Here is a 19335-nt window from a genome sequence, read left to right as displayed (position 1 = left end):
AATGCAGGAAAAGAGGCCCTGAGCATGATTCAACCTAAAATTAAGTAGCTATTCTTTCTTTGACACTGCAGACTGTAATACAAAACAACAACTATGATATCAGAAATTGACTTATTTTCTCTACAGCTTCCAGGATGAGTATTCTGGGGTCTTCTCACCCTTTGTTATGCAGCCCCATGTTTGCATTACCTACCCACTGTAGCTCAAGATAATCTTTGGGCACCTGCCATCCTTTGATAGTGTCGAAAGTCTCATCAACTTCTGATTAAATACTTGTGTCTACAGTTTTCTGCCAAGTAAAGAGTCCCCCAGTGAAGAAAAGAAGACTGAAGGACCACTACAAAGTTATTGCATTAACTTTTTCCTCTCAATAGAACTGTAACATTGCAAAGTCACAATCCCAAGAATAATTTTTCCCATTCACAATACTTTTCACAGCAGTTTCTAAGAAAATAAAAAGCTTACCATCAGGAAGCACAGACAGATTATGATGAAGTTTCATCTCCTACTCCAAAATAAGGGATCATGTACATCTCAACCAATTAAATGGCTTCATCATTGTTCAAGGAAGAAATAAAGGTATTTCTCACTTTCTGCTAATGAAGCCACTGAATTAAAGGTTAACACTGGTTTATCTTAATTTCCAAGTAGGCAACTTTTCAAGCCCAACTGCAACATACCTATGGAATACAGAATATATTTCCTGTATTAAGTTTTCACTGTTCAAATGAATGGACTTTGTCATTTGCACTCATGGCATTTTTTCCACTGCCCAATATGCAAAAATCTTTGCCAGTAAATTGCATTGGATTTTTTTAACCCCTGTTACTTAAATCTTTATACTTTTTAAACATGTCTTATCATTTTCATAAAAATACAGGAAAAGCATATACACAGTATATTTGTCGTGCTGAAGTATTTTTTAAACACTAATATTTACTTAATTCCATCACTCCATTTCTTCACAGAATAAGCTTTCCCCGGAACATCTATGCATATCCCTTAACTAGTTTTACCCTCTCTTATTTTTCTCATGCTTATCTTTACTCTGAAAATGGAGATCTGAAATCTGATATCTTCAATTGTGTCACTTTCTTCTGATTATCTTCTCCCTTAGAACAGCTTATGGCACTGCAGTAGTAGTTTCAGGCTTTAGGCACTTCATTTTCAAATAACCTTCCTGAATCTGATTTCAAATTTCAATTCCTTAAAATTCTCTTCTTTGAAGGAAAGACAAAACAATGCAAGAAATACACTGTGGTACCACTGGACCTGTGTGTTAAGCTTTGAAATCCAATTTCTCCTTTACTAACACATTTTAGTCTTCCTTGCCACCCAGTGTTAGTCAGATGTCTATTCAGAAACAGATTTGCTTACCTGAAATCTAAGAGAAGTTCAAAGAGCGCACAAAACAATAGCTTGCTGCAGTAAATCCAATCACTCTGCCAGCACCAGATCCACCCACCCTTTTCTACTCATTCTGTTTCAAAATACAGATGACCCAGGGCACCTTCACACATGACTAAAGTCCCTCGCTTCTCAACCACAAGCTGTCCTTTCTCCAACCAAAATTTTGTTCATTTAGCCAGAACACTTATGCTTTATCTCAAAAGATATAAGGCTAAACGGAAGTAAAGAAATTCAACTGAGGAAACTGAAAGACATCCACAAATGGCATACTTGTTTCTGTAAAAAAGAAAAATTCAGGTTAAAAAAAATAACACTCCTTAAGAGTATGAACTCAAAAAATATGTACAGAAGTTTCTTCCCAAATACGTGAATTAGAATCTATTTTACCAGAATGCTATTCCCTGACACTGTGCTTCATGGTAAAAGGTGGTCAGTCACATCAATACAGCGGAATGGCAAAAAAGTTGGTTTCTGCCTGTATGGGTCTAAGTCCAGCCCGACTACCATTAAATTTATTAATTGTTCTATATAAATCACATTTTCTCTTCTGCCTTCTTTCCATTGCCACGTGAATGATCTTAGCACACTGGGAGTCATGAGAAAGATGTCCCATTGTTTCTTTCCGCTGAACAAACAGTGACCAGTTTAAAGTCTCAACAAAAGATGCCGACACGTTAATCTTGTTCTTAGCGTGATGGCTGCTCATCCTGCTCCTAGTCCCTTCCAGATGGCTCGGTGTGAAAGAGATGGTGGGATGGGGAACAAGGAGTATTCCATGCTGTTCTGAACATCTGTTCCACTGCATTCACACATTTAAAATAACAATAAAAACCTTACCGCCACTATCAATTTTACAATTTCAACCTAACACTGCTAGACTAACACCAAACACAGTGTAAATGTTATGCATGCACTTGAGAAAGGAAAAAACCTCTTTTCAAATCATGTAAGAGCATTTGTTTCGTTTTTGCTATCTTAAGAACGGACTTGTTTCAATCATGAAATACTTGTGCTGCACTGAAAACACGGTTTTCTTTCATATGACCTTTCTGTATTATACCCCAAGAATTTATTATCATCCCTTCTCCTACTCAAGCAAACAGAATTGAACTGAGTCACCATTTGTTTCCCTTTGAATTTATTATTTGTCTTTACAGCAAAGACACACACTATGCATTTGTTGGAGCTTGTTTAAATTTCATTTGTCCAGTCTGATACAGCAGCGAAAAAATACTCTGCTTGTGCATATAAAGAAATAGTGGTAGCCTTTTGTTTTTTAAGCAGGGTTGAAAGAAATGAAAATATAAATACCTTACTACACTATACTGTCTACCTCTCAAGTGGCATTTACCCTTTAAAAATACCACCTCTTTCTTGAAAAGAAGCACCCAGGCAGAGCTAGGAGAAACTCAGAACAGAAAGAGGAGGAAGCAGTGCTTTGTCCTACAGCACAGGAAAGAAGACTTAGATTGATCATCCCCCCTTTTGTATCATCTTGACATGTGCGAGCCATACGGCTGCTGAATTATTCAGCTCTTTGTACTTGGAATACCTAATGATTACATGTATGAAAATTTAGAAGTACTGAAACACTGACTGGAAGAGCAGCAGATTGTAAAATCTAATTTTGTTTTAACCTTTAGTACCCTACATGGTAACATTCAGTGAGAAGTGTAAACTAGATGAAGTCAAAACGATCAAAATCACAAAGCAGCAGAGAGCTAGTTATACCGCCGAGCTAATTAGGTCAGGAACAGCCCTCCACTAGAAGGTCGAAATGCTTCCAGATGTCATCTGGAAACAGGCTTGGATCTTAATCAGATGTGAGCAGAGTTTGCTATGCAGACAGAGCCACACAGTTCTCACTTTCCGCGGCAAAACTCAGCAGCCCAGACAGCTGAGAAAATGTCTACAGGCCACTATCTCAAAACTCAGAAGTATTCCCATGAACTGGCTAAGATTAATTAAGCCTTAAATGTAAATCATGGTTCAAGTAACTTGCTGTGTGCTGCAACGCTAGTCATTCCCACCTGTTTAGTACCTGTTAATTTTTCTACCACAGCAATACCACAAAGCAACAATAATAATTTTTAAAAAAATAAAATATGACAAAACCAAGAGAACTGCTATTGAATAAACATTATTACGTAAATAACAATTAACCATACCAGGATATTTCCCACCTGAAGGAAATTTCTTTGCTCCGTACCCACCTACTGCAGTCCAAAAAGCATCATTACAAGTACATTCCTTCTTCAGCTATCTGACAATTAAAATATGAGAAAACACAGCTTTTCGTGTCCCAATTTAGGAAACACCACTGAGAAGCTACAGTAAGTATGACTCTTTCAATAGTCTCTTGAATTATGGCATTAAACACCTTGCACTGCTTACTTTAAGTCTGTTTTGGTTATCTGATGAACATTCTTTTAAGAGTTTAGTTATATACAGTGGCATTCTATCTACAATACAGAAATGGAAAAATTCTGTGACAAGAACCATTATCCTATAATTTCTTTACACTGCTTCAGACAATTTGATGCTGGAAGAACTCGTAATAGAATATTGAAACAGCTGTAAACAAGCCTTTTCTTAGTGTTTCAGACTACAGTAATATACAAATAACTCCTGCAGACCATTTAAAGTACATTTGTCCCAGCCTTCCTCCTTCACAAACAGCAGGGGTTATCAGAAGCAAATGCCTTGCTTATATAAAGAAAACCTAAGTTGCAGCTAGGCTTGCTGACTTACATTGATCCCATTTAACAGAGCCTTACTGGATTTAAAGTGCTCGAAATAACTGTCTGGGTCACAGTCCATGTGATAAAGGCCACCTGGTGAGGCCTCAGGAGCCCTCCTGCAGGGACAACATGCCATTCAGATCCTCCAATGACCTCAAGCTAAACCAGAAGCAAATTCAGTAATTTGTTTCTCAGAACTCCAATTAACCTTAAATTGGAAGGGAAAGTAAAAAAGGAATGAAGGATTGAATTTTTTGTCAAATAATATCCATTTTATGGTAATACACAGTGCTGCCCATTTCCCATATCTAATATTCACCATGAAAAACCTTTTAAAACAGGATTTTTCAGGAAAAAAAAATCTGTTCTTAAACTGTTTTTACTCCCAGCAGTTGATCTAAAATGTCCTATGGAAGTGTTACATTTTAACATAATTCAGTTAATCCAAAATTTAAAATGTCACAGAGAAGTGTCAAGTTTTCTTATAGCTCTTTTCTGCACAAGAAACCCTCTGGATGTCACATATGTATATACACACATTTTGTGTACATTTATGTTCTATATATACACACACAGTTTATACTCATTTATTATACATATGACACACAGAGATGATGGAAGAGACCAATAATGTGGGTCAAACAGCAAAAGAAAAAGCACTTAAGATTAATGTTGAATTGCCATGATACTTTCTCCACCTCTGCTCCCAACGAACCTCCTCCACTCCCAGTTCTCACCAGGCAGGAAAGATACTTTACCACTGGGAAACACCTGCAATGATGCTTTTTCTATGGCATCACACTATGATCTACCACACTATGTAACATAATCCTTAAAATACTTTGCAGTCAAAGCAACTTCAATATCCATCTGATCAGCCACACAACAGCAGCAGAAATTTCCTACTGTGTGTAAGGAAACACATGGACAGCCCAAGAAGATTTAAATTATTACAAAATAAAGCCATATCCCTGGAGTTCCTCCAAGTGAAGCTTTACATCCACACCACAAATTTTCCTGATTTTGACACTCCTACCAATACTTGACTTTACCTATATACCAGAAACGTGGAAATGGCAACTAACCTATGTGAGTGAAAACCAGATTTATTTTGGGTGCTTTCATGGAAAAACTGAACTAAATATTTTGTGTCTGGATCCAACAGCTGAGTCTAAGTGAATTGAAAATTCCCAACTATTTTTATCCTGAGCCAAGTGTGCCATCTGTTCCCACAAAGTCCGTCTTCTGGTAGCTATGTACTACAGCATTATCACTAAGTACCATGTGATCAAGGACTGGTGTATAAATTAAGAAAGATACTATGAGTGACAGAAAGCAACACTCAAGACAGTCGTAAAAAGTAAAAACCAAAGAAAAACAACACAAAAAAACCCCAACCCACCACCCCCAAAAAAATCACCACAAAGCTCAAGCAGCCTTATCAGGTCCCCTGTTAATACAGCTTTTTGCGTTGTGGTTATTTCACTCTGTTGCCTAAAGAAGGCTGAGCTCTGGTCAGAGACTTTCCCATGGTGGGGACACATTTTATGTCTTTCCTATATGATCTTTCCTATGTGATCTGCCTGTGTACAGTAACCTGAGCACTAAGGATGCTATTCCCCTCTCCCAGCTAATCTTCCTCACTCTCCTCCACACTGTTAACATCTTCAAGTTAATCACAAAAAACATTCCTGCTTGACACATGAGAAATAAGCAATGTGTAATTTTTCAGTTCATAAAATGAAACACTAACAGTTACAGATGACAGCAGAACATCCACTTATCAGAAGTACAGGAGCTCCCTGTACCCCAACAACAGAATCACAAGTGAGTAACACGGGGTCCAGCAGAAATCAAGATAGATCGTACTCCTTTTTCCTGCCCTTATCAATACTGAAGACATTTTTTCAAACCTAATTTACATGGGCAGATATCACTTGTACCTCTCACCTGAAACAGAATACTGAGAGAAATAAAATCTCAGTAAAAAACTTGAATCTAAACACAATTGATATATTTGTTATGGATATGTAAGGCACACTGCGATTGTAAACAGGTACAAAACATCACATCCTCTCTTGGTGTTTCTGGCTCTTTTGTGACAGATCCTCTCTCCTGCTAGGATCACAAATTTAGATGTCAAGGTTCTGCCCACCGTTTCCTTCTTAATAATTCAACGTATAATGCTGGCCTCAGACTTTTCTTTTTCTGCTGTTTTGAGGTTTTAGTAGCATTTTGTATTGGAGTTTTGTGGGGTTTTTGGCTTTGGTTATTTTGGTTTTTTTTGGTTGGAGTTTTCTTGGGAGGGTGTTAAAGCTAAAATCAGTGTCAGGCAGTACTACAAATAACATGCTTTGATACAGTAACACTGACAAACAAAACCTCATTTTCAGCATTAAAGAGATTTCCTTCTTACACATACAGTAACTCCCATTGTGAGACAAACAAGCTACTGTAAAACCATAGTGAGTCTCAGACAGAATTCAGCAGTTAGTCTTCTGTAAAAATCCCCTTTCAATACTTGAAGGCTGGAAAGAAAGTTGTGTTCCATGAAATCTGGCATCGTATCAACACATCTCCATGGAGCTGGCAGGATAAGAGTGCTCCAGAAACCAGCTTCAATGAAAAAAGCATTCTTACCATGTACAAATAATCACTAAGAAGGCTTAAGCAAATTTTTCTCCTAGCTAAAAATCATCAAATCACAGCTAAGATTACTGGGGATACAGAAGTTATCAACGATAACACTAAATTTTTTACTTCTGCTTTATTCCTGTATTTCAAATCAATGCTTTAAAAGGTTCTCTTGTGGAACCTTTTGTCTGTCTTTCTTCAAGACATATATATATACATATATATATGACTTGAAAATGTAAACTTAGCTTTATAAGGAACTATGAAATTTCAGAACCTAACAGTACTTGAAAGCATCACAGTGATTTATAGCTATGTCTGTAATTCTCTTCTTTTAGTCAATGCCAAGTGTGGGTGACTGCTAAGTGTGAGCTTGAAGGAAAACAGTCTTACCTAAAATAATAAAAGCACAAACCATCAAAATACATGGAGTCCACAATAAAGAACAGCATGAGCCATCAGGTTTTTCACCTGTGAGCCTCTGGGGATCTTCAAAGACTTCAGAGACTGCATTAGCAAGTTGTGTGGTACAATAGGAGCATAAGCACTTCCAGAGCAGAATAGCTGCTGGTGATGATCCCGAGTCCATCCTGCATACACTCTTTTTTGTAAGGAAACAGGAATAGTTGTTCCAAGCTAGTGCTCTCCCAGTCCTTGGACCATCAGATGCTGACACGGTCACATATGCCCCCACAGACAATGTTTTGGGTTTACACTCATCTGAAAGAATTCATATACTTCACATCTGGGGAATTTGCATCATAAATATAATCCTGGATCCAAACCAAACCTACAGCATAATACATCCTACAATGTTGTTTCAGCATGCTTTAATTTGCTATATAAAGGCTGAAAAAGAGTAGTTTTATTTTGTTTTAATTTTGTCAGGACAAGATGTAAGAAGAGAGGCAAATACAGGTTAGAAAGAAAAAGAATCATCTTAGGGCTAAAAATATGTCACAGTATTTTCTAATTATGCTTCCCTCCAATACTTACAAATTAATGTTCCATGGAAAAGGGAGGAATAAAACAAAAATATGAACAGGAGTCAGTGTTACCTTGATCCTCTAACTCCCTATAATGCACTCAGCCTCCCAATCCTTCGGGAAGGACCTCATCTTCCTTACTGTCAGTCAAACACACAACAAAATCCTGGCAATAGAGCCAACTCAGACCCACTGAAAGAGGAACTGACTGCCTAAACCTAGCAAGGCTGCAACTGCCAAGGAGCATCCCCAAGCCTATTACAGTAAGGTTACCAAATACCTGCACTCCTACAGTATCTGTACACCCTGGCATTAAACTTACTCTCCAAACATGAGAAAGGCAAGAAGCAGCATCTCATTCATACTGCTGAGAGGCACCAGAGCCACTTGTGTGCTGGTCAGCACCATCAAGGCCTGCAGAAGGATCAGAAATTGGACCTAGATCACATCAATACTTAGCAACAAATGTTTCAACCAGAAGATGAGTTATGTTTCCTTCTCAGAAGAAAAATCCAGTCATTGCCTTAAGATCCATTCCACTTAAAGTTGTGCTTTTTAAGACAGCTGCAAGCCAACCGCTCCTTGATTTAATTAAATGGATTCTTTTTCCCATTCCTGTTTCAACATTTGTGCTATTACAGCTGCTGCTCCTGGCTGAGCTGCTTCTCCTGCTGGAATCAGATTGGAAGTCAGCAAAAATCTAATCCAGGGGAAAGAAGTCAAAGCAGTTTATGGAATTACTATCCTTATATCTGAGAGCATGGAAGTGATAGTGAAAGCACTCAATCTGCTTCAGGACAAAAGAAAAAAAAAGGAAACCAAAAACAAAGCAATTCAAGCTGAACTCCCATTTCATACCCAGTTACAGTGTTCAGTTGTGTAGGTGAACAGTAAGCTAAGCCCAAGTGACTAGATAACAAGACTGAAAGATTAGCAACTGCTTCCTACAGGAAATGGCACCAATATTGTCACATTAAAAGACTTTTACTTGAGTCATAGAATATGCTGAGTCGGAAAGGACCTGTGAGGATAGTCCAGTCCAGCTCCTGACCATACAGGGCAACCCCAAAGTTAATCCAGGTACTTAAAAGTGTTGTCCAAATTCTTCTTGAACTCTTGACAGGTTTGGGGTCACAACCACTTTCCTGCAGAGCTGGTTCCAGTGCTTGACCACAACTCTCAGTGAACAACTTTTCCCTAACATCCAGTTTAAACTTTTCTGATGCAGCTTTATGTCATTCCCTTGCATCTTGTCACTGGACACCTGACACAGGCTGGTTAAGCACCTCCCTTTCCACCCCCCTCACAAGGAAGTTGTAGACAATCTTCCTGAAGATTACACATAGTACCCTCATCTGCTCCTCAGAAGTTGTTCTCTCTAGTCCTAGTCCATCTTATTAGTAGGAACAAAAACCAGTGACACTAAAGAGCTCAGAACTCTTGCAATTTTCAGGAACTTTCTGCTGACACATTTCCCAAAAATCACATAGGCATCCTAAACTCTGAGTAGGTCAACAAAAAATTTACTGAACAGAAGAAAAACAGATATCCCATGTGTGCATTACAAATTCTGTTTATCATGTTAGCCACATAAGTCATTTATGTCTGTCCTTCCATCTCTTTCTGAAAAACACGCTTTTAGTGAGTGCTAACCTGGTATACATTGATTTCTGTGGTTTGTTTATAAAAAGAGACAAGCAGCGTAGACTTATAAAAATAATTTTGGTCTTAAATATTTAAAGAATGATATATTAAAAGTGTCCTTTTTTAAATAAATACACAGTACTCTGAAACAGAAGCGTGGATAACAACTCAAGACAAAATTTAGTATCCTCTTCTCAGGAACAAGAAGTCACGTATCTGATGAAAGGTACCATCACATCTTGAGAAAAGTAGTTGCCCTTAGCTCCTGGTAAATTGTGAAGGTCCCTTTTTTCTTTCCAAGAGACTAAGGCAGAATCAAGGACAAACCATTACAAAAAATTAAGGAACCATTCCCTCTATGTTTTCTATCTAAAATCCAAATTTCATCCAAATTGATCTTGTAATTCACAGAGAACAGAGTATTTCTTTAGCTGTTTACCATTAATCACTAGTCATAAAATGCAAACAGGCAGACTGCATGTTGAAATGATCACATTCATATTTCCCAGTTGCATCTATCAGCATCCCACAGCCAAACACCTGAAGCCACCCAGTTTTATACTGATTATAGGATGCCCTGCCCCTATTTTAGAGCCACAGTCCAACCTTCTCCTCCTTTATAGGAGTCCTACTGCTAGTGCTTTATCTCCTCCTTCAGATCCAGCACCTCTGCTTTGTGCATATTCATCACTCTAGCTGCCAACACAGCAGCCAAGATTTGTGTCCTTCACATGCCCTACAGCTGCTTTCCTCTACTCACCTGGACTCTGCTCTCTACACCTCACTTCTGCAATGCCATGTCTCACTGTTTCTTTGGAAGTTGCCAGCTGGTCCAACAAGAGTTGGAGGTATTGGTAGTTAAGAGGAGAGATATAAACTAATTCTTTTGATTACCCTTTCACTCCTGCAGTTTTACAATCCAGTGTTTGTCCTATTTGGTACAAAACTTTTTTTTTTTTAATTATTGAAAGTGTTTACTATTCAGAGACAGATTTTAAAGACTCTTTCTTACTCTCAGAAGAAAGAGTCCAGTAACTAAAAGAATAAGATGGGGTAGCTGCTCCTCCCCCTTTCCTATCCACTCTTCAGAGACATTCCAAACTCCCCTCGCACTGTCAGTCCTATTCAAAGGCTGTTCTTATTTGAACATGAAATCTCTTCCAACACACCCCATAACTTGTCAACTCTTTCCACAAACCCTCAGAAGTAAATGCTGCTTCTCCCTACACAATAAGGAAAATGCACCTAGCTTACTAAATGCTGACAGATTACAGACCAGGTAGCTATCTGCAAAGACTCAGCACTCTATTTTTGAAGTATAAGGAGCCATTAATGCCTCATTTTATACTGTTCTAATCCATAGCTGAGGCTACCTCATAGTTGCAACCAGATAATTTCAGGGCAGTCTGTTTTATCTTGAAGGCTCTTCTCAGTGGTGCCAAACAGCAAGACAAGAGGCAATGGACAGAAACCGATCCACAGAAAGTTTCACCGGAACATGAGGAAGGACTCCTTCAGAGTGCAGTGATTGCACACTGGAACAGGCTGCCCAGAGAGCGTGTGGAGTGTTCCTCACTGGAGATGTTCAAGAACCACCTGGACACAACCCTGTGCCATGTGCTCTGGGATGACCTTGCTTGAGCAAGGGACATTGGACCAGATGATGACCGTGGTCCCATCCAACCTGACCCATTCCATGAAATACACAAACCAAATAACAAATGAGGAAGCTTTAAATGTTAAATGTTTTATTTACAAGTAAATGTATAACACTGCAATGACTATTGATGAAATATGCGTTAACTTTATTCCTGAATTTAAAAAAGAAAGGGCAGCCATCATGATCAAGCAGTCTCTTGTAAACTTAAAGAAAGCAGTTGGAAATCAATTAGGGCACCTATTTCCAAAGAAAGAAAAACCCAACTGATGTTTTTCACCCCTCCAATTCCACAGTGGTTAGTAGTGAACTTTGCCATGAGTTTACCTCAAAATATTATGCCTACTGGATCAAAACACTTTCACTATTTCCTATCATTAAATTGCTTTGAACAAAAAGATTTCCTAGATGTTCATTCCTAACACTAGTAAGTAGATTTTGAACCTAACCATATTGAAGTGAAAACAAGGGGGGAGGGGGAATTAAATCCTGGCATGTTAATATTCAAGAAGCTTTTGTTTTTCTTTAAATATACTACAGAAACAAAGAAAGATGCTGAATTCTGAAGTGAACCTACTCTAAACTTGCCTCCCTCGCAGCAGTGCTGTTGCTGTTATATTGGTGATAAAATCTTCTCCTGTGAAATGCAATTATTAGTTTAAAACCCATTGAGCTGATGAGATCCCCCAATCCAAGAGGAATAGATTTCTTAACTACAGCTGTGACCAGCTGGCTGCTAAACAGAAAAAGGCCTGCTATTGCCATCTCTGTGATGAGGCTCCAAGGGCAATGCTGTGGTTGCTGGCACTCTTCCTGAGGTTTAGAATCACATCAAACCAAGCAAAACCCATTGTGACTGGAGACCAGTTTGTTTTTATGGACTGACAGGGTGACTGTAGGCACAAACACATTGACTCCAACTCTCAAAGACTGTAATTTAAAGTTATCTGTGATTACATGGATATTCCATATACCCCACCAAATTATGTAACAAATCTATCAATACTTACATTGCTCTTAACTACACTTTAAAATAATCAGTATAATCTACATAGACTACAAGCACATATGGAAAAAATCAAGCCATTAGAGACTAATCTACACACAGTTCAAGAAGTAATTTAACTACATCAGTTAAATTTAGAAGCTGATTTATTTAATCATTGCACAGGCAACCAAGATTTAAACCTCATCTTCAAGCAGATCCCTGTGCACTAGCTGCATAATTCAGAGGGAAGTTATTATGATGCCAATCACAGAAAAGTTCAGAGAAGAGGCCAATGACTGCATTTATTTGCAGAAATGAAAATTTTCCAGTCTCAGACAGTGATAACAAAGATTACTTCTATATATGATGAGCATGCTAAGGCTCTCACAGCGCAGACACCAGTTTTAATACACAAAGAGAAGAAATTTGCTAACATCAAACCCATTTTGCCAGGCTGCAATTTAATTCAACTCCACACAGTCAAGTCCAAAATGTAAATAAGTGCATACTGAAACTGTTTAACCCCAGATAGGCAAAAGCTAAGCTGAAATATTCAGCCTCTCCTAACATCAATATCAGATAGAAAACAAGAAAAGGCTCATCAAAAATGCACGAAGATGGAAATCTGTGATCACTTCTCTTACATGTTTTAAGTTAGTCTCTCCCAAAACCAGTTCCACCTCATTTTGGCTTTACCATTTGCAATGCAAGAATTCCACAGACTTTCACCTTTCTCATAGGCCTTTTTCCACCCCTGGGAGACCACTGGCTAAACACTGTCCTGCTACTCCCCCCATCCCCTGCTACACAATTAGCAATCCAGTTTTTGGCTGGTCAAGTAGTCCAAAAAGCCTCCACCATTCTCCAGAGACTATTTCTCTCCTGGCCAACCTACTTTTCACACTCAGTCTGCCCCAATCTAAAAAGCTGCTTTCTTTCAGGGGCCTATTCTTAACGGTTTGTTTTAAATCAAACATATAAGTTACTGAATAACTATAATTAAGCAGCCATGAAGGTTAAAGGATACAGATTACACGACTGAAAGTCAGACAGTACGAGCAAAAGTCTTGGCACATAAATTTGGTTTCAACCTGAATGAAAATATCCAAGCTGCTTTCCCAATAAAAGTATTTCTAAAGACTGGAGTATTATCCACACAGCAATCACAAACATAATTTTAATATCTTTTTTTCAAAACATGTAAAAATACAGTGTATTCAGTTATCTGCCAAAATAAGTGTAAAGGCGTATTTGTTAGAATTATTTGTATGTGATGACAAAAGAGTAGTCTACTGAATTGACAGCTCGGGCTAGTAAGCATCAGAGGCTGTTTTCAAGCCCTGCATCTGGTATTTCATTTCTCACTGCATGCTCTCTAACTTTCTCTGTGGAAGACACTTTTGTACTGTAGTGTTTCAGGTTTAATGTAATTTTTATTATAGTGTTTTTATTAACCTGACAACTTTTTTGGGGCATTTATATTAGCAAAACATATTAGGAAGTCCAGAGAAGCAAGACAAGGCACAACTATAATCCAAGTGACAAAATGAGTGACTTAATTTCAATTCAAACGCCTTACTACACATGCAGGTGAATTAGGTTGTTTAAATTTTTTATTGACTTGTAAGTGAAATTGTTTGAATAGAAATTTAAAAAGAAAATATATTACATTTCTGTAGAAATCAATTATTTTTTTAAATACAAGTTTCTCATTTTTTGATCAGGTAGTTTCTAAATTGTATGTCCAATCCAAATGTTTGTGATCCATGAATGATCAATGTTAATCAAAAATTACAATTTGTTCACTAGAATTAGGTTTTAATATTTTTTAAAAACCTCAAAGGTTGATATTTTCAAGTATGTTCAGCACTGTCTTTATACACCCATCAGTTACATTAATCTCCAGACTAGTTAAACACTTTACACTTCAATTAAACTCTACATGAAAGCTGAGCTTAAACTGCACAAAGAAACAGAAAATACTTGATAAAATTACACTGAGAATGAACAGCAAATAGCTCAAAATAATTTTTGAAGCTTTATTAATAAATATAACCTAGGTAAAATATTCCAAAACCAAGGTTCTTATTCCTGTAGTAACTAATTTCTATAGCTTCCCGTAAATAAAAGCAAGGATGTTTCCATGCAGCATGAAACACAATTGAAATGTAACAGTGCTGTAACATTCACTGCTTGATTAAATAATAAGCAATATGCTAATTTAATAATCTAGTAGTGAAGCATATTTTCAATTTTGGATATGCCCATTTGGTTTACCCCCTTTTTTTTTTATTTACAGACCACTTTCTTTCCCTGACACACTTCCTCCATTTTTGACATTTACAGCAAGAGATCTTTTTTCCAAACAATTTCAGTATATAACCATTGATTAACCTTTCCATTTAATGGGTAATGCAAGAGGGGGAATGGGGGGAAAAGTGGGTTTTCTTTAACCCTTCTCCTTCAAAAGCTGTTACCATAACTCTCCACTCCAGTGTGCACGATATTGCTTCCTTATTCTACTTCATTCCTCAAAACAGTTTCCTACTTGAAATTGTGAATGCAAACATTTTCCAGAAGTCTTCTTTTTCCTAACTTAAAGTACAATCTCTTTGAGAACATATATGCTGAAAAGCATCTTGAGTATCATCAAGCATATCCTCAGAACTCAAAACTGAAATGAAGCATAAATGAATTTCAGCTGAGGGGTAAAGTGTGGCAAAGGATCATAGGCAGGGTTATAGACAGAGTCAGCTCTAGGACATGGGAGAACAGTACCCTAAACAACAGCCTCCTAAAGCACTGCTGCATACTTTACTGTTCTCAGAGACCTTGAAGCAAGGCTGGCCGTGGTTTCTGTCAAAGGCAGCGCTGCAGTGCTGCCATGCAGGAAGAAAACAGTCTCTCCTACAGGTAGCTAATACTACTTTTAACCTCATCCTCTCAGAAGGAAGAACAATAAATCTGCTCTTCACCTTCTCCCCCCGCTCAAAAACTTTCTCTCTCCCACTGCAGATCCCAACAAGCTGCAGCTCCCTGTAAATACACACATGCACACACCTATCAGCTTTACTTATTGTAACAAAATTGTCTGCACATTGCCAGCAGTCCTTCATTAGCACCCATCCCCAGGTGTGTCCCACCTCTTATGTCACACAGTGATGGAAGGGCTACTCTGCCAGCAACACCAACAGATAATCCTTATCTAAAGGTCCCTGGTGATAAGTGTGGCAGTGAGACAGACTGGAGGCAGGGAAGTATTTCCCCACACAGCTAGTTTAATATCAATAAATACAAATCTTTTATTATCCGTTGCACTTTGATGCCAGCAAACATTCAACTTCAGCAGATTTAGTTTAAATCTCTTAGACAATACATCAACAAAGTACAGATTATACAGAGTAAAAGTAATTAACAGATGCAAATTTATAAATCCAGCAGCTCATGAACAACCATGAATAAAGTAAATTATTTCGGTTTCTACAATAAGATTAGAATTTAAACGCTACCAGTCTCCTGGGTGAGCAATGCTTTTGACATTTGTTTCAGGGCCTAATACAGCACATCTTCAATATCACAAAAATATAAACCTCCTTCCCAAGGCTAACTCAGCACCTTCTGGAAAATTTTCTAAAATTCATCACTGGTCTTCAGTTTGAGGGACTTCTCACAGTCGTCCAAGCTATTTGTAATAGATTCACACAAATGCTAAGTAAGTGACAAGGAACGTTCAGCAAGAGCTCTCTTGAATGACTTACCATTTAAAAAGGAGCGTGGAATATCCGTCCTGTTTACGCCTTTGAGAAGACAGCTGTTCTCTAACTTCCTGGAACACTCAGGTGGCTTTTTCTGCAAACAAAGACAAATCTAACTTAGCCTTTCAGTAAGAGAATAATTAAAAATATTCATTAAAACTGGGGCTCGGTTCAGTAATCAGCTAAAAAAAACTTAGTAAAATATGCATGAGTAGAATCCAGACAGTTTTAACCATTTTGTGCTAAATATTTCATGATACAGCCTATTTTTTTTCAAGGTAACAAAATAGCTTGTGTTATTTTATAATCAATTTTTAAATGTAAGTATCAGCAGAGAAAGTAACATTTACCCACTTGAAGACTGCAGGGATGGAAAAATGATGTAACAGCCTATAGTAATGCACTATAAAACAGCAGTCTTAAATCCCTCTGAGATTCTTCACAGCAAATGAAATATTACTGAACAGAAACCCATTAAAATGGACTAAAAAAAAGCAAAGAGAATCTCTCACAAAAATTAAATAGTGAGATGTTTCCATGAAAATATTACAGTTCCTAGCATCAAGAGAACACTGTGACTTATAGATTAGCACTTAGTCATACACTAAATTTTTATAAATTAAGGTTTTTTGCAGTTAAGATATAAATGCCCTTTCTGCTAGAACTATATAAAAATGATCTCTAAAACAGATCACTTGCTTAGAGAAGGCTGATGCTATCGACAGAATTTTAAATAAGTGCTTCTATGCATTTTTTTGCCTAAATATTTTAGACAATTAAAATTTGCAAGAGGGAAAAAACTTCTTTATCTAAAGGACACAACTATAAACTGTGATGTATAAGAAAGACAAGGCATCTAGAAGAGCAAGATACTGTTAGAGTCACCACACAGACTTCTCAAAGGCAAGACAGCAGTGTCCTGTTTGGTCTCTGTCACCACCTGCCTTGCTCACATTCCTTCATTCTCCCTCAGAATACCACAGCTTTAAGGTGCCCAGATCTTGATTCCACTAACCACTGGTGCAGTAACCACCTATTCCAAATAAAACACTGTCCTATAGTTAACCTGCTTGTAAAATCTACCAGTTGGCCAAGGTCTTGGTCCTCACTTAAGTGTTTATTTGCTTAGAGAAAAATTAAGGAGACACATTGTAAAGGCTCACATACATACAATTCATTCATGTCCTCATTACCACGACACATGTACTATACAGGGAAAGTTATTTGCCTAAGTTAACATAAGATGGGATTAACATTAACAACACTATGGAACAGACATCATAAAGCACTTGTAGTACAAGGTGACTGGAACTTTACATAGATCTTAAACCCTCTAGTACTACCAGGGTGTCTGAGAATGTATTTACACACTACGTTATCCTCAGCAGCAAAGGCACTTCAGGAAGTTCTCAGTTCCCCACATGAGTGACATGTTTTTGCCCACATGCTGCAGTTTACTTCCATCATTTACATTTACACACTGTCTGCAGTGCTGCACTACATTAATAGGATCCCTGAATCCATTTTGTGATAAAAGAACTCACTCAGATCAACAATATAGAACCTATAAAGGGATAGAAAAGCTGAGAACTACCACACCATAAAGACAAATCTCATCTTTCACAGTGAAAATCAAATCAACTATCTTGACGTGTATTTCAGTATAAATCCTTACCTGGCTAAATAAAAACATCAAGACATGGTCAATGCCAAGCAGTTTTAGATTTTTTTTGCAATCAGATTTTTGATTCTTTTTTTTTTTTAAAGTAGAATATTGAAAAAGGTCCAGGATAAGCCAGAGACAAAGTGTTGAACTCTCTATGTGTTCCACATTGAAGATGCATAGCTATAATGAAAACACAAGATACTGGAAGGAAAATATGTTTTGCTACACCACTAACAGTCCAGCAATACCTGTCTACTGCCCAACTGTGAAAACACACACATTCCCTTTTGAATGGATTCTTTCTTTCCCATGAAATCCCCAAGAGGGAAAAAAAAACAACCCCAACAAAAGCATTATAAAAAGATTCTTACTCATTATCAAGAACATCACTGACTCCTGCCAAGTGCCCCATTTGATGCATTCGCTGACTAAATTACAGAAAGTACTAAACAGTTTCAATAGGATAAGAATTTAGACATGCAGAAAGTGTAACACTGACTTCTGGTAAGAAATTTATATCCAACTGAATTTTGTTTAAAATCATTGTTTTAAAGCTTTCTAAACAAAACTCCTAGAAATGAGAATATTATAGGCAAGCAATTTGAAGAACAAGCTGTATGGCACGCAGAGGATTACTTCAGAAATCCAGAGGAAAAAAACAAAGGATTTAATGCAAGACATAACTTTTACACAGATTGAGGATTAAAAGTATCCAAATGGCAGGTCATCATGAAAATGGTGAAAAAAGGATTTTATTTTTAAGTCTGCTTTCTGGGGTAGGGGGAGGGTTTTTAAAATATGTTTTCATATATGGAGACCCAAAGCTTACCACTGTAGTTTGAATTCAAGTAACTGCATTACCAATGCATACACACAAAAAAGAAAGTGGTTTAAAACTTCAGTACTGGTTTGCCTTGTTAAATTTGTGCATGTATTCAATCTTAAAAGCATGAAATTCAATCTTAGAAACTACTGTAACTGCAACACACATATGGAAAACCCAGACAGGTTCTGAAGTCTTCAAAGAATAGAACCATACATAAATTAGCGGTTAGGGCCCCCTTGATCTTGTACTTCTACAGTAGGACAGGGGCTTTTCTGTAATAGAGCCATACAATCAGTTACTTAAAACTGAGGGGCCTCTCAAGAGCACATCTTAAGCAGCTTTCATAAGATTGATCAAGACAACTCAAAAGTTTATTCTCTTTAAATTAGACTATCTTTAAATCTCTAAACTAGATTGTTCCATATCCCAGTCTTAAATTAGAGCACAGAACAGAAGCAGCATAAAGACATGGCACCTCATGTTTTCCAGGTGGTCTTTAATTAAAGATTCACTTACTGTTATCTAATCCATGAGCCTCTGCAGCATCCAGAAATGCAAAGTTACTTGGGGTAAACACTGTACTTGGAGTGCAGAGAGCAAACTGCGTAGAGAACAACCTTTGACAAGCCCTCAAGGGATACTTTCCCACTCTTCATCTTCTTGAAAACCACTCTGACAGTCAGACTTAGTCACCACACCCAGTGTGTCCTTTGCCACCAATTCCTTCCAAGGAACAAACAAGTTCAAGTTCTGGAAATTTTTCTTCAGAGCACAGGCAGATAAAATAAAAAAATCCAACCTGTGTTCCTGGTGTCTCTTTTATTCCATTTCACTTGCTGGATTATGGTACAAATATTCACTACTTGACTGAGTATAGCAGTCCTTCAGTACTGGACAGAGGAAACCCATCTAAACAGCAGGCTTGCAAAATCCTAAACATCCTGTGGAATTTATCTGAGGTTAAACACTTGACCTTCAGAGATTCTGCAATCTACAAAAGCTAGCCCTTCAAGCCTACAAAGCCAGCC

The 19335-nt window shown here is 37.6% G+C and overlaps 1 protein-coding gene across 3 annotated transcripts in view; it reads right to left on the bottom strand.

Annotated features, from left to right (window-relative positions):
* WASF3 (WASP family member 3) overlaps positions 1-19335 on the bottom strand; it is a 64918-nt gene that overhangs the window by 30744 nt on the left and 14839 nt on the right. For all 3 annotated transcript variants that reach the window (XM_050979386.1, XM_030235032.2, XM_030235033.2), the window contains exon 2: positions 15819-15909. The gene's annotated coding sequence lies outside the window, so the exon portion shown is untranslated. The remainder of the gene's footprint in view (positions 1-15818; positions 15910-19335) is intronic.

Source organism: Serinus canaria, chromosome 1 (genome assembly GCF_022539315.1).
Source record: "Serinus canaria isolate serCan28SL12 chromosome 1, serCan2020, whole genome shotgun sequence".
Lineage (NCBI taxonomy): Eukaryota > Metazoa > Chordata > Aves > Passeriformes > Fringillidae > Serinus > Serinus canaria.
Note: the sequence above shows the minus strand (reverse complement) of the source record. Positions and strands in the feature narration are given on the sequence as shown.